The 16,341-nt window shown below is 44.1% G+C and overlaps 2 non-coding genes across 2 annotated transcripts; both read left to right on the top strand.

Moving 5' to 3' along the window:
• The first annotated feature begins 4,024 nt into the window (after nt 1-4,024).
• On the top strand, nt 4,025-4,143 carry LOC138360390 (5S ribosomal RNA). The gene has a single exon (XR_011226338.1). It is a non-coding gene; the product is annotated as a 5S ribosomal RNA (ribosomal RNA).
• Nucleotides 4,144-12,232: 8,089 nt separating this feature from the next.
• On the top strand, nt 12,233-12,351 carry LOC138360389 (5S ribosomal RNA). Its single transcript, XR_011226337.1, has one exon. It is a non-coding gene; the product is annotated as a 5S ribosomal RNA (ribosomal RNA).
• Nucleotides 12,352-16,341: the final 3,990 nt, after the last annotated feature.

The following is a 16,341-nucleotide window of genomic DNA, read 5'->3' as shown; positions in this document are numbered from 1 at the left end:
ACCCTTTGCTACGCTGACGACGTAACCCAACTGATCACAGACTATACGATTAACGCCCTCACACGGAAAGCACAACAAGAAATAGACAAAGTCACCCTCTGGGAACACGACTGGCGAATAAAAACAAACCCCAACAAGTCAAAAATAACATACTTTTTCTACAACAAACGACGTAACCCTGACCCAGTAAAACTCTACTCTCAATCACCAGATGCAACACAGATCCCAAGAGTCAACAAAACCACAGTACTTGGACTCACACTAGACTTTAACCTTCGCTTTCACACACACATAACACCCAAGAAAGCTATAGCCTCAAACGCCCTATCAAAACTCTACCCACTTAAACATGCCTCCCAAGCCACCAAGCTCTACTTATACAAAACACTTATTCTCCCACTCCTAACATATGCACCGATCCCACTCACACTTGCAGCACCAACAAATAGGAAGAAACTCCAGCGTACCCAGAACAGGGCTCTGAGATGGGTGTTCGATACCCATTGGCAGGACTTCACCACCAGTGAGGCCCTGCATGAGAGGGCGAACATCCCACCTCTGAACATAACCTGGGATACTATGGGGAAGAAACAGATTGACAGAATTCTCACCTATCATGACAACTACGACACGTTCCTCAGAAACGTCCTAAGCAGACCCAGACATACGCACAACCTCTTTAACCTGATCGACGATCCACCTCCTGCTCCGTCCTTTACATAACCCCTCTCCTATAATATCACTACTCAAATCACCAAACTTCCAACTATAACCTCCTAACTCTTCTCCCCCCTCTTTAGGGGGGGACCAACTAGCTCCCGTTTTCTGGTGCCTTGGGTGGGCCGCGATGCTGATTAACAGATCAAAGACCACATCTGGTGTGAGCCTCCAGGGCACATCCAGCTGAGGACTGCTGTCTCCGTGGGTGCTCAGAAAAGACGAAATGTTGTCACAGATCCGATTCCTTCGCCTTCACTGCCTAGTCTGGTCATAACGATTTCAATGCCATGCAGCTGGGTCTAGCCCTGGCACTTTACCTCATACTGAAAACCCTTCCTCTCACCCCCACTAATTCTTCCCCTATCCCCACTTCCACGCTCACCCATTAGGGTATCTTGACCTATATTTAAATGAATGAATGAATGGCATTCGTCAATTCGATTCACACAACTTCAACACCATGACTGGACGCGGCAAGGGAGGCAAGGGACTCGGAAAGGGTGGCGCCAAGCGTCATCGTAAGGTGCTACGTGACAACATCCAGGGCATCACCAAGCCCGCTATTCGTCGCTTAGCTCGTCGTGGCGGCGTGAAGCGTATTTCGGGTCTCATCTACGAAGAGACCCGTGGCGTCCTGAAGGTGTTCCTCGAGAACGTCATCCGTGATGCTGTAACCTACACGGAACACGCCAAGAGGAAGACCGTCACTGCCATGGACGTGGTGTACGCTCTGAAGCGCCAGGGTCGTACCCTCTACGGATTCGGCGGATAAGAGCTTGGCTAATCCATCGATTCCACCCACCACCACCTCAAAACGGGACCTAATTAGGTCCCTATACTTTTTTACTGAAGGGCTTAATAGACGATAACATAAATTGTTTTGATATCAGCTAGCACATTGGGTCTTATGAAATCTATTTTTTATCCTCGCATGCTTAAAGGGACTCTGATTGGGGAGGGAGGGGGGGGGGGGAAGGTTTGTTACGTTATATACTAGCAGAGCAGGATCATTGGTGGGGGGGGGGGGTGAGGGGGAGAGAGAGAGAGAGAGAGATCTTTCCCAACTCTTCCTTTTTACATGAGTGAGCTACCCGTTTTATTCATTTTATCCTTCTCAGAGCTGTTTTGATAGTATCCAAATGATGGTAAATGAAAAGGGAGGACACGAATATCTACCCAGAATTCAGGACTGGCAATCGATATGCATGTTTGAGTGCGAATCTTTTTCTCTCTCAACTTAGGTATACGTTTATGTCGTACCTAAAAGCGAGAACCACACTATTGGGACAAGTATGCAAGGCCCAATTTTCCTAACAAGCACAGTTAATTTTGTTATTTTCGAACATTTCTTTCCAAATTGGTTTATCCAATTAACAGTATTATATTAAGATCATGAATTGCTGGGTTAGGTTAGGTTAGGTTAGGTTAGGTTAGGTTAGCTTAGCTTAGGTTAGGTTAGGTTAGGTTAGGTTAGGTTAGCTTAGCTTAGCTTGGGTTAGCTTAGGTTAGGTTAGGTTAGCTTAGCTTGGGTTAGCATAGGTTAGGTTAGGTTTGATTACATTTCTATGTTAGATTTAACTCAAATTCAAAACAATTGCAGTCATTCGGCTTGTTAGTCAACTTGCCTCTAATAGGGGCAATTTGTCTAACAAGACTATTTAGTTTTGTGTGCATATATATATATATATATATATATATATATATATATATATATATATATATATATATATATATATATATATATATATATATATATATATATATATATATATATATATTATAGCTTCAAGACTCCGAACCAATATAGAAGCATCAAGAGGAAGTGCTTGTGTTATGGGCCAATAGGCCTTCTGCAGTTACTTCCATTCTTATGTTTTTATTCCCATTGGTTCGTGTTTTATCTTGTGTAAATGTCAATCACCTCACCAAAAACTTTGGTACCATATCACCTCACCCATGTATGTGTGTATATATATATATATATATATATATATATATATATATATATATATATATATATATATATATATATATATATATATATATATATATATATATATAATATACAGAGTAAATCTACCCCAAAAGTAATGATTTATTTGTCTACAAAACTAAACTCTTTTTGGAATCATATGAGGCCCCTCCACTGAGGGGGGAGGCCTGGATGTTTATTGTCATGTGTATTCATGCTGCTTGCATGTCGTCGTTTATTTTGCCTTTGTTGTTTTCTTGACAGCTTTCTTTGCCTTGGGTGGTTTGGGAGATTTTGAAGCTCTCTTTATTTTGGGCTTTTTGTTCCCAACAACAAGCTGCTGCTGCTGCTGCTTCTTTTTCAAGGCTGTAGGTGGTTTGTTGCTTGTGGCGGCTTTCTTGGGAGTTACCACGGCCTTCTTTGCTGCTGTAGATGGTTTCTTGGTTGTGGTGGCTTTCTTGGGAGTTAGAACGGCCCTCTTCTCTGCTACGGCCAGCTTGAATGATCCACTAGCTCCACTTCCCTTGGTCTGAACAAGAATGCCGTCAGCCACTGCTTTCTTGAGAAATCTTCGGATGTAAATGGCGATCTTGGCAGCCTCGACTTTGTTGTTGGCAACAACGTACTTCTTGATTGCTTGTAGAGACGAGCCCTTACGGTCTTTGAGTGCTGCGACCGCGGCTAGAACCATTTGACTAGTTTTCGGGTGAGCAACCTGGACGCGAGGTTTCCTGGTGGTGGCCACCACAGCAGCAGCAGCCGCAGCCTTCTTGGTAGGCTTTGCTTCTACCATGATGATGATGAGATAACCAAGGTGATGAGAGACGCTCAGACAGTCACGGGGGAATGATGCTGCCGCCGCTTGAGCCGAACCTATTTATGTGCCGGCACGGTACAGAAGCTGCAACCTGGCAACTCGTCCACCAATCACGACGGTTGGTTTTACGGCTCCGAAACCTGGATCCCATATCTTCTCTAAAATAGAAGCATTTGTTCATGTTCTTTGTAAAAGTATCATAAAGCAGGACAGATGAGACAAATATCATAAAAACTGAAGAGCAGATGAGCACACACATGTATGTATTACAAAAGAAAATCCACAAATTCATTAGAAATTGGCAGGGTAGGCTGAGGAAGTAGGTAGATGTAAAATGTCTGTAAATGGCGAAAGAACATAAACCCAAGACTGAATAAACGATGTTAAATATCCATGCCAAGGAGACAAAAATATGTTAGGATACAATTACCATTAAGACACCACAAGAAGGTCCGTATCCTGCCGTGATGACTAAAAAGAGTTGGTTATTAGCCACAATGTGTAGGCAGTCTCATGCCAACGGCCATACCACGTTGAGAACACCGCTTCTCGTCCGATCAGCGAAGTTAAGCAACGTTGGGTTTGGTTAGTACTTGGATGGGTGACCGCCTGGGAACACCAAATGCTGTTGGCAATAATGTTTTTTGTTTTGTTTTGTTTTGTTTCGTTTGTTTTTGTTTGAATGGCTGGCTGGCTGGCTGGCTCCACGGGAAATTCACGGAGTTGTGTGGAATAAGGCCTGGTAAAATGAATTAATATGTATGTCATGTTTAAAACAAACTCGCTTAATATAGTGTGTGAGGCTTTATACAAAAACAAACAACCAAAACAAAACATGTTGTATATATATATATATATATATATATATATATATATATATATATATATATATATATATATATATATATATAGCTTAATCCGGGTTTGAACTCGCAACTCCAAGAATACGCATCACTTATATACACTTTACCACTGGACCACTGCAGGACACTTGATGCTGAGGTATCAATTTAATGACGTAAATGCCATTTCCACAAATAAATGATAATTTAAAAGTATTTGTATGTACAAATCTTTTCTGTTTAAAAGGCTACAATATCAGTTACTGATATAATTTGTGTTAATGTTTCTATACCCACAGGAAGGCATGTTTTTGCTTATATGTAAGGGGTACGGAGAAGGAATCCACAGACCATCATTCCCCTTCCCCCCCCCCCCTCCCACCTACTACCACCACCACCACCACCACCACTACTCACCACCACCACTACTCACCACCAATCACCACCACCACCAATCACCACCAATCACCACCAATCACCACCACCACACCTAACCGAAAACCCCCTAACACATCAACCCTCCCCCCAATCAACAGGCGAAATAATAACCCTCAAATGCCTGCCTGCCTGCCTGCCAGCCAGCCAATACTAACGGTCTTCTCAGAAAGAAAATCTCTTTGTATCTGTATTACTTGATGAAATGTATGATTCTAATAATGAAAATAAATTGTTATGTCGGTTGTATGAGCATAATGACCAATATGCACAGTGATATGAATGAATTAAATAGTGTAGTTTTAAGTAATTAGGTTGTAGACACATTAAGCGGATATGATATTTGACGCGTCCAGAACTGGTGATTTTTGGTTTAGTTTTAAATGCACACCACCACCACCACCATTGCTTCCCCAGAGCCTAATTAAGGACCGGTAAAAGGAGTCAATATGTATGTCATCTATAAAACCAAAGAATGAATAAAAACACACACACACACACACCTACATAATAGTACTAGGAAGATTGTATGGCATAAAAAAAAAAAAAAGTACTCCCATTGGGTCGTTTGAACTCGCGACTTCCAAAACACCAGCCACACACCTTACCACCCAGCCACCATAGAGTTGGTATAATTGTGCAACTTTAGTTATAAAAGTAAAGTTCTTATTGTCTCAAATCTTATTGTCTGTTCTATGAAAAGGCATGATGTAAATTATGTATTTTTTGAATGATTGAATTGTAGGCACATTAAGCGGATTCGATATTTGATATATCCAGAAAAGGTGATTTCTGTTCAGTTTTAAAATGCATCACCGTTAACGCTAAAGGACTGGTAAAACGACTCGATGTTTGTCATTTTTAAAATAAACACTAAAACTAGGCCCTTAACATATATAATGTTTGAATATAAATTGAATGCATATAAATACAAAGTGGGAGTGGCTGGCTGGCTGGCTGCCTGCCTGCCTGGCTGGCTGGCTGGCTGGCTGGCTGGTTGGCTGACTGGCTGGCTGCCTGGCTGCCTGCCTGCCTGCCTGCCTGCCTGCCTGCCTGCCTGCCTGGCTGGCTGGCTGGCTGGCTGGCTGGCTGGCTGGCTGGCTGGCTGGCTGCCCGCCCGCCCGCCCGCCCGCCCGCCCGCCCGCCCGCCCGCCCGCCCGCCCGCCCGCCTGCTTGCCTTGCCTTGCCTTGCCTTGCCTTGGCTGTCCTGTCCTGTTATTGCCTTGCCTTGCCTTGCCTTGCCTTGCCTTGCCCTGCCCTGCCTTGGCTGCAGCTGGCTGGCTGGCCGTAAATCAACTCTTAACAACACCACACCACACCACACCATCACTCATCACCCATCACCCACCACCGGCCCCAGTCTCCCAGCCTCTCTTATATACCCGAGCAGGCCCTTTAAATTATTTGAATTGTTGCACTTCGGCCAATGGCACGATCGCTGCTGCTCAAACATATTCTGGTTCACAAGTATTATAATATATTATATTATATTATATATATATATATATATATATATATATATATATATATATATATATATATATATATATATATATATATATATATATATATATATATTATTCATGAAACACATTAAAACCTTGATCATTTATTCATTCAGTTACGTCTAGTGAAGAATTGCTTTTGTTCATTTGTATGATTAAAAATTGATAGAATATGAATTCCTCGCTTAAAGTAAAATATAAAATATATATTGGATTTATATGATTGGTTAATATTCCAAGTGATGCTGAATATCCCCTATAATTTTGTTTTGTTTGTTTGTTTGTTATGTACACATTCCAAATGAAATCAATATAAATGTTATTATTAATGTTTGAAAGTTGATTGTCTACTTGAATCTCTCTATTAAAGTGTGTGTGGCTCCGGATGGAGCCTGGTTATGGTATTTGTCGTGGTGGGTGGCAGAAGTGCTTACTTCTTCTCTGTCTTCTTTGGCAAAAGAACTGCCTGAATGTTTGGAAGAACACCTCCCTGTGCAATGGTTACGCCAGACAGAAGTTTGTTGAGTTCTTCGTCGTTGCGGATGGCCAACTGCAAGTGACGTGGGATGATACGGGTCTTCTTGTTGTCACGTGCGGCGTTACCGGCGAGCTCCAGAACTTCGGCAGCGAGGTATTCCATGACGGCTGCCAGGTAGACAGGAGCGCCAGCACCGACGCGTTCGGCGTAGTTGCCCTTACGCAGCAGACGGTGAATTCTGCCCACGGGGAACTGAAGTCCGGCCCTGCTGGAGCGAGACTTTGACTTGCCCTTCACTTTGCCTCCCTTGCCGCGTCCTGACATTGCTGCTGCTGTTGTGGGTTTGTGGTGGTTTTATGCCGCCCCGCAGATCGAGCTTCGTGTTATATACCCCGCTCAGGATCAAGGGAGCCCGCCACTGACCAATCAGCGCGCTCCGCCACGCGACCCGCTCTGAGCTGAGTCGCGAGCGGGATATAAAAGGAAAGCTCGCCTCGCGCAAAAGTTCATTATTGTATCGCAACGCCAGCCAGCACGAGCATCATCATGCCACCCAAGGCATCTGGAAAGGCTGCCAAGAAGGCCGGAAAGGCCCAGAAGGCCATTGCCAAGGGCGATAAGAAAAAGAAGCGCAGGAGGAAGGAGAGCTACAGCATCTACATCTACAAAGTGCTGAAGCAGGTCCACCCCGACACTGGTATCTCTTCCAAAGCCATGTCGATCATGAACTCGTTCGTGAACGACATCTTCGAGCGCATCGCCGCCGAGGCTTCTCGCCTGGCCCACTACAACAAGCGTTCCACCATTACCAGTCGGGAGATCCAGACGGCTGTAAGGCTCCTGTTGCCCGGAGAACTGGCCAAGCACGCCGTCTCTGAGGGCACTAAGGCCGTCACCAAGTACACCTCCTCCAAGTAAACGGCTTACTTACTGCCCTGTGGTGGTGGCTTGGCCTCAAACCAACAAACTCGGCTCCATTGGAGCCACACTTTAATTTCTAAAGAGATTGTGAGTGTTAGACACCAATACTATTATAACAAAAACCTCTGTCACTGAAAGCAAATAGCTATAAAATGAGAATATTTATGAAACTGTCTGTGTGTGTTTCTCTCTCTCAGTGTCTGTCTGTCTGTCTGTCTGTCTGTCTGTCTGTCTGCCTGCCTGCCTGCCTGTCTGTCTGTCTGTCTGTCTGTCTGTCTGTCTGTCTGTCTGTCTGTCTGTCTGTCTGTCTTGTCTGTCTTGTCTGTCTGTCTGTGTGTCTCTCTCTCTCTCTCTCTCTCTCTCTCTCTCTCTCTCTCTCTCTCTCTCTCTCTCTCTCTCTCTCTCTCTCTCTCTCTCTCTCTCTCTCAACACATATAAGCACTCGGTATCTTTTTTCTAGAGATTAGAGATTCATTGTTATGTTCCACATTAGGATTACTATGCAGGCCACCCTCTTAGGTTTGAAAATGTCAAGAAAACGGTTAATTTAAAATGTCATCTCCTAACTTAACAGATTAAGCCAGAGGACCGAAAACAGAATAAAACAGGACTGGACAGTATATGTCACTTATACAAGCTGCTTTTATTTCTAGTACAGTATGACAATTTTTATTTTGGGGGGGGGGGGGGTGATCCTTGACAGTGCATAAGAGTGAAAAGCGACGGCGTTTTGTTTGTAAGAGAACAGGTTGTACTACAAATGACTTGATTTATTGATATCACATGTATGTATGACACCTAAATTATGCTAGGAATGTCTGAAATCTCCTTAGAAGGATATTTTGGCCCTGAGAAGGGCCGAGTTTGGTGTATACTAGGGTGGTCGATTTAGCTTATGCACGCTCTCCACGGATACGGCGAGCAAGCTGAATGTCCTTTGGCATGATGGTGACACGCTTGGCGTGGATGGCACAGAGGTTAGTGTCCTCGAAGAGACCGACCAGGTAAGCCTCGGATGCCTCCTGTAAAGCCATGACGGCAGACGACTGGAAGCGAAGATCGGTCTTGAAGTCCTGGGCAATCTCGCGCACCAGACGCTGGAAGGGAAGTTTCCTGATGAGCAACTCGGTGCTCTTCTGGTAACGACGGATCTCACGCAGGGCGACCGTTCCGGGCCTGTAACGGTGAGGCTTCTTCACACCCCCTGTGGCAGGAGCAGACTTGCGTGCTGCCTTGGTGGCCAGCTGCTTACGAGGAGCCTTGCCTCCCGTGGACTTGCGAGCAGTCTGCTTGGTGCGAGCCATGGTGAACAACTGTGGTTTGTGATGGCCGGCGCCGAAAAATTTTTGCTTATATACGCCGTCTCGAGGCGCTTGCTCGAGCGCCATTGGCTGCTCGACTCGCCTACGTCACCCCGTTGCCCCTCCCCTCCTTCCTCTGGCTGCAGCCAACAGGCGGCTCACCTCAATCACTATTATCGCTGATTTTGCTCTATTTTTTGGATTTGTGCAAAAGTCATTTCACAGGGACGTGAAACAGACGAGTAGGCAACTGCAGTTTTGAAAGCGTTGTGAGAAAGCCGTGTCTACTCGACCACAAGCGTAAAGTAAGGGCAGGCAGGAGTTGCAATGCTACTAGTACGTCCGCTTGATGGGATATAGTCGGGAAATCGTGCGGGCATTCGTCAATTCGATTCACACAACTTCAACACCATGACTGGACGCGGCAAGGGAGGCAAGGGACTCGGAAAGGGTGGCGCCAAGCGTCATCGTAAGGTGCTACGTGACAACATCCAGGGCATCACCAAGCCCGCTATTCGTCGCTTAGCTCGTCGTGGCGGCGTGAAGCGTATTTCGGGTCTCATCTACGAAGAGACCCGTGGCGTCCTGAAGGTGTTCCTCGAGAACGTCATCCGTGATGCTGTAACCTACACGGAACACGCCAAGAGGAAGACCGTCACTGCCATGGACGTGGTGTACGCTCTGAAGCGCCAGGGTCGTACCCTCTACGGATTCGGCGGATAAGAGCTTGGCTAATCCATCGATTCCACCCACCACCACCTCAAAACGGGACCTAATTAGGTCCCTATACTTTTTTACTGAAGGGCTTAATAGACGATAACATAAATTGTTTTGATATCAGCTAGCACATTGGGTCTTATGAAATCTATTTTTTATCCTCGCATGCTTAAAGGGACTCTGATTGGGGAGGGAGGGGGGGGGGGGAAGGTTTGTTACGTTATATACTAGCAGAGCAGGATCATTGGTGGGGGGGGGGGGTGAGGGGGAGAGAGAGAGAGAGAGAGAGATCTTTCCCAACTCTTCCTTTTTACATGAGTGAGCTACCCGTTTTATTCATTTTATCCTTCTCAGAGCTGTTTTGATAGTATCCAAATGATGGTAAATGAAAAGGGAGGACACGAATATCTACCCAGAATTCAGGACTGGCAATCGATATGCATGTTTGAGTGCGAATCTTTTTCTCTCTCAACTTAGGTATACGTTTATGTCGTACCTAAAAGCGAGAACCACACTATTGGGACAAGTATGCAAGGCCCAATTTTCCTAACAAGCACAGTTAATTTTGTTATTTTCGAACATTTCTTTCCAAATTGGTTTATCCAATTAACAGTATTATATTAAGATCATGAATTGCTGGGTTAGGTTAGGTTAGGTTAGGTTAGGTTAGGTTAGCTTAGCTTAGGTTAGGTTAGGTTAGGTTAGGTTAGGTTAGCTTAGCTTAGCTTGGGTTAGCTTAGGTTAGGTTAGGTTAGCTTAGCTTGGGTTAGCATAGGTTAGGTTAGGTTTGATTACATTTCTATGTTAGATTTAACTCAAATTCAAAACAATTGCAGTCATTCGGCTTGTTAGTCAACTTGCCTCTAATAGGGGCAATTTGTCTAACAAGACTATTTAGTTTTGTGTGCATATATATATATATATATATATATATATATATATATATATATATATATATATATATATATATATATATATATATATATATATATATATATATATATTATAGCTTCAAGACTCCGAACCAATATAGAAGCATCAAGAGGAAGTGCTTGTGTTATGGGCCAATAGGCCTTCTGCAGTTACTTCCATTCTTATGTTTTTATTCCCATTGGTTCGTGTTTTATCTTGTGTAAATGTCAATCACCTCACCAAAAACTTTGGTACCATATCACCTCACCCATGTATGTGTGTATATATATATATATATATATATATATATATATATATATATATATATATATATATATATATATATATATATATATATATATATATATAATATACAGAGTAAATCTACCCCAAAAGTAATGATTTATTTGTCTACAAAACTAAACTCTTTTTGGAATCATATGAGGCCCCTCCACTGAGGGGGGAGGCCTGGATGTTTATTGTCATGTGTATTCATGCTGCTTGCATGTCGTCGTTTATTTTGCCTTTGTTGTTTTCTTGACAGCTTTCTTTGCCTTGGGTGGTTTGGGAGATTTTGAAGCTCTCTTTATTTTGGGCTTTTTGTTCCCAACAACAAGCTGCTGCTGCTGCTGCTTCTTTTTCAAGGCTGTAGGTGGTTTGTTGCTTGTGGCGGCTTTCTTGGGAGTTACCACGGCCTTCTTTGCTGCTGTAGATGGTTTCTTGGTTGTGGTGGCTTTCTTGGGAGTTAGAACGGCCCTCTTCTCTGCTACGGCCAGCTTGAATGATCCACTAGCTCCACTTCCCTTGGTCTGAACAAGAATGCCGTCAGCCACTGCTTTCTTGAGAAATCTTCGGATGTAAATGGCGATCTTGGCAGCCTCGACTTTGTTGTTGGCAACAACGTACTTCTTGATTGCTTGTAGAGACGAGCCCTTACGGTCTTTGAGTGCTGCGACCGCGGCTAGAACCATTTGACTAGTTTTCGGGTGAGCAACCTGGACGCGAGGTTTCCTGGTGGTGGCCACCACAGCAGCAGCAGCCGCAGCCTTCTTGGTAGGCTTTGCTTCTACCATGATGATGATGAGATAACCAAGGTGATGAGAGACGCTCAGACAGTCACGGGGGAATGATGCTGCCGCCGCTTGAGCCGAACCTATTTATGTGCCGGCACGGTACAGAAGCTGCAACCTGGCAACTCGTCCACCAATCACGACGGTTGGTTTTACGGCTCCGAAACCTGGATCCCATATCTTCTCTAAAATAGAAGCATTTGTTCATGTTCTTTGTAAAAGTATCATAAAGCAGGACAGATGAGACAAATATCATAAAAACTGAAGAGCAGATGAGCACACACATGTATGTATTACAAAAGAAAATCCACAAATTCATTAGAAATTGGCAGGGTAGGCTGAGGAAGTAGGTAGATGTAAAATGTCTGTAAATGGCGAAAGAACATAAACCCAAGACTGAATAAACGATGTTAAATATCCATGCCAAGGAGACAAAAATATGTTAGGATACAATTACCATTAAGACACCACAAGAAGGTCCGTATCCTGCCGTGATGACTAAAAAGAGTTGGTTATTAGCCACAATGTGTAGGCAGTCTCATGCCAACGGCCATACCACGTTGAGAACACCGCTTCTCGTCCGATCAGCGAAGTTAAGCAACGTTGGGTTTGGTTAGTACTTGGATGGGTGACCGCCTGGGAACACCAAATGCTGTTGGCAATAATGTTTTTTGTTTTGTTTTGTTTTGTTTCGTTTGTTTTTGTTTGAATGGCTGGCTGGCTGGCTGGCTCCACGGGAAATTCACGGAGTTGTGTGGAATAAGGCCTGGTAAAATGAATTAATATGTATGTCATGTTTAAAACAAACTCGCTTAATATAGTGTGTGAGGCTTTATACAAAAACAAACAACCAAAACAAAACATGTTGTATATATATATATATATATATATATATATATATATATATATATATATATATATATATATATATATATATATATATATATAGCTTAATCCGGGTTTGAACTCGCAACTCCAAGAATACGCATCACTTATATACACTTTACCACTGGACCACTGCAGGACACTTGATGCTGAGGTATCAATTTAATGACGTAAATGCCATTTCCACAAATAAATGATAATTTAAAAGTATTTGTATGTACAAATCTTTTCTGTTTAAAAGGCTACAATATCAGTTACTGATATAATTTGTGTTAATGTTTCTATACCCACAGGAAGGCATGTTTTTGCTTATATGTAAGGGGTACGGAGAAGGAATCCACAGACCATCATTCCCCTTCCCCCCCCCCCCCCTCCCACCTACTACCACCACCACCACCACCACCACCACTACTCACCACCAATCACCACCAATCACCACCACCACCAATCACCACCAATCACCACCACCACACCTAACCGAAAACCCCCTAACACATCAACCCTCCCCCCAATCAACAGGCGAAATAATAACCCTCAAATGCCTGCCTGCCTGCCTGCCAGCCAGCCAATACTAACGGTCTTCTCAGAAAGAAAATCTCTTTGTATCTGTATTACTTGATGAAATGTATGATTCTAATAATGAAAATAAATTGTTATGTCGGTTGTATGAGCATAATGACCAATATGCACGTGATATGAATGAATTAAATAGTGTAGTTTTAAGTAATTAGGTTGTAGACACATTAAGCGGATATGATATTTGACGCGTCCAGAACTGGTGATTTTTGGTTTAGTTTTAAATGCACCACCACCACCACCACCACCATTGCTTCCCCAGAGCCTAATTAAGGACCGGTAAAAGGAGTCAATATGTATGTCATCTATAAAACCAAAGAATGAATAAAAACACACACACACACACCTACATAATAGTACTAGGAAGATTGTATGGCATAAAAAAAAAAAAAAAGTACTCCCATTGGGTCGTTTGAACTCGCGACTTCCAAAACACCAGCCACACACCTTACCACCCAGCCACCATAGAGTTGGTATAATTGTGCAACTTTAGTTATAAAACTAAAGTTCTTATTGTCTCAAATCTTATTGTCTGTTCTATGAAAAGGCATGATGTAAATTATGTATTTTTTGAATGATTGAATTGTAGGCACATTAAGCGGATTCGATATTTGATATATCCAGAAAAGGTGATTTCTGTTCAGTTTTAAAATGCATCACCGTTAACGCTAAAGGACTGGTAAAACGACTCGATGTTTGTCATTTTTAAAATAAACACTAAAACTAGGCCCTTAACATATATAATGTTTGAATATAAATTGAATGCATATAAATACAAAGTGGGAGTGGCTGGCTGGCTGGCTGCCTGCCTGCCTGGCTGGCTGGCTGGCTGGCTGGCTGGTTGGCTGACTGGCTGGCTGCCTGGCTGCCTGCCTGCCTGCCTGCCTGCCTGCCTGCCTGCCTGCCTGCCTGCCTGGCTGGCTGGCTGGCTGGCTGGCTGGCTGGCTGGCTGGCTGGCTGCCCGCCCGCCCGCCCGCCCGCCCGCCCGCCCGCCCGCCTGCTTGCCTTGCCTTGCCTTGCCTTGCCTTGCCTTGCCTTGGCTGTCCTGTCCTGTTATTGCCTTGCCTTGCCTTGCCTTGCCTTGCCTTGCCCTGCCCTGCCTTGGCTGCAGCTGGCTGGCTGGCCGTAAATCAACTCTTAACAACACCACACCACACCACACCATCACTCATCACCCATCACCCACCACCGGCCCCAGTCTCCCAGCCTCTCTTATATACCCGAGCAGGCCCTTTAAATTATTTGAATTGTTGCACTTCGGCCAATGGCACGATCGCTGCTGCTCAAACATATTCTGGTTCACAAGTATTATAATATATTATATTATATTATATTATATATATATATATATATATATATATATATATATATATATATATATATATATATATATATATATATATATATATATATATTTATTCATGAAACACATTAAAACCTTGATCATTTATTCATTCGTTACGTCTAGTGAAGAATTGCTTTTGTTCATTTGTATGATTAAAAATTGATAGAATATGAATTCCTCGCTTAAAGTAAAATATAAAATATATATTGGATTTATATGATTGGTTAATATTCCAAGTGATGCTGAATATCCCCTATAATTTTGTTTTGTTTGTTTGTTTGTTATGTACACATTCCAAATGAAATCAATATAAATGTTATTATTAATGTTTGAAAGTTGATTGTCTACTTGAATCTCTCTATTAAAGTGTGTGTGGCTCCGGATGGAGCCTGGTTATGGTATTTGTCGTGGTGGGTGGCAGAAGTGCTTACTTCTTCTCTGTCTTCTTTGGCAAAAGAACTGCCTGAATGTTTGGAAGAACACCTCCCTGTGCAATGGTTACGCCAGACAGAAGTTTGTTGAGTTCTTCGTCGTTGCGGATGGCCAACTGCAAGTGACGTGGGATGATACGGGTCTTCTTGTTGTCACGTGCGGCGTTACCGGCGAGCTCCAGAACTTCGGCAGCGAGGTATTCCATGACGGCTGCCAGGTAGACAGGAGCGCCAGCACCGACGCGTTCGGCGTAGTTGCCCTTACGCAGCAGACGGTGAATTCTGCCCACGGGGAACTGAAGTCCGGCCCTGCTGGAGCGAGACTTTGACTTGCCCTTCACTTTGCCTCCCTTGCCGCGTCCTGACATTGCTGCTGCTGTTGTGGGTTTGTGGTGGTTTTATGCCGCCCCGCAGATCGAGCTTCGTGTTATATACCCCGCTCAGGATCAAGGGAGCCCGCCACTGACCAATCAGCGCGCTCCGCCACGCGACCCGCTCTGAGCTGAGTCGCGAGCGGGATATAAAAGGAAAGCTCGCCTCGCGCAAAAGTTCATTATTGTATCGCAACGCCAGCCAGCACGAGCATCATCATGCCACCCAAGGCATCTGGAAAGGCTGCCAAGAAGGCCGGAAAGGCCCAGAAGGCCATTGCCAAGGGCGATAAGAAAAAGAAGCGCAGGAGGAAGGAGAGCTACAGCATCTACATCTACAAAGTGCTGAAGCAGGTCCACCCCGACACTGGTATCTCTTCCAAAGCCATGTCGATCATGAACTCGTTCGTGAACGACATCTTCGAGCGCATCGCCGCCGAGGCTTCTCGCCTGGCCCACTACAACAAGCGTTCCACCATTACCAGTCGGGAGATCCAGACGGCTGTAAGGCTCCTGTTGCCCGGAGAACTGGCCAAGCACGCCGTCTCTGAGGGCACTAAGGCCGTCACCAAGTACACCTCCTCCAAGTAAACGGCTTACTTACTGCCCTGTGGTGGTGGCTTGGCCTCAAACCAACAAACTCGGCTCCATTGGAGCCACACTTTAATTTCTAAAGAGATTGTGAGTGTTAGACACCAATACTATTATAACAAAAACCTCTGTCACTGAAAGCAAATAGCTATAAAATGAGAATATTTATGAAACTGTCTGTGTGTGTTTCTCTCTCTCAGTGTCTGTCTGTCTGTCTGTCTGTCTGTCTGTCTGTCTGTCTGCCTGCCTGCCTGCCTGTCTGTCTGTCTGTCTGTCTGTCTGTCTGTCTGTCTGTCTGTCTGTCTGTCTGTCTGTCTGTCTTGTCTGTCTTGTCTGTCTGTCTGTGTGTCTCTCTCTCTCTCTCTCTCTCTCTCTCTCTCTCTCTCTCTCTCTCTCTCTCTCTCTCTCTCTCTCTCTCTCTCTCTCTCTCTCTCTCTCTCTCTCTCAACACA

Source organism: Procambarus clarkii, unplaced genomic scaffold (assembly GCF_040958095.1).
Source record: "Procambarus clarkii isolate CNS0578487 unplaced genomic scaffold, FALCON_Pclarkii_2.0 HiC_scaffold_109, whole genome shotgun sequence".
Taxonomy (NCBI): domain Eukaryota; kingdom Metazoa; phylum Arthropoda; class Malacostraca; order Decapoda; family Cambaridae; genus Procambarus; species Procambarus clarkii.
This window is presented reverse-complemented; position numbering and strand designations above follow the sequence as displayed.